This window comes from Psammomys obesus, unplaced genomic scaffold (genome assembly GCF_907164565.1).
Source record: "Psammomys obesus unplaced genomic scaffold, mPsaObe1.curated_primary_1811, whole genome shotgun sequence".
NCBI lineage: Eukaryota > Metazoa > Chordata > Mammalia > Rodentia > Muridae > Psammomys > Psammomys obesus.
The window spans coordinates 26,988,949-26,989,472 of NW_026593286.1; positions in this window are offsets into that span (position 1 = coordinate 26,988,949).

Sequence of the window (524 nt, forward strand, 5' to 3'; positions counted from 1 at the left end):
GCAAGCTGGTTACCTCCCAATGTGAGCATCTGCTCTGCCCCTCTCATTAGCTGTTTTCTGGGAGAAATTAGGAGCCAAGAGAGGTATCTAATCACAAGTCTCTTCCATTGCTGGTACAGAGACACACGGCTTTTACTAAAGGTGCTGCAAGCCAAGGTTTTGAAAAATGTACTCAGACTCTTCTCTTCCTGTAAGAATGCTAACTATATCTGAAAATTTAAAAAGGCCACAAATTCTAATGTATACTGTTCAAGAACAACATACATCTGTCATATTCAAGCAAAGCTTGAATCAACTATCATCCATACCCAAGATTACGTCTGTGTCTGAAAAATCTTATAATGAGTTTTCTGTGTTTGCTGTGTGTCCTAGTTAAATTTCTATTGCTGTGATGAGACACTATGACCAAGGCCACTTAAGAAAACAAAAAGCATTTCTTTGGGGCTTAAAGTTCAGAGGGTGAGTCTGTGGCCATAATAATGGAGAATGTGGCAATAAGCAGGTATAGCACTGGAGCAGGATCC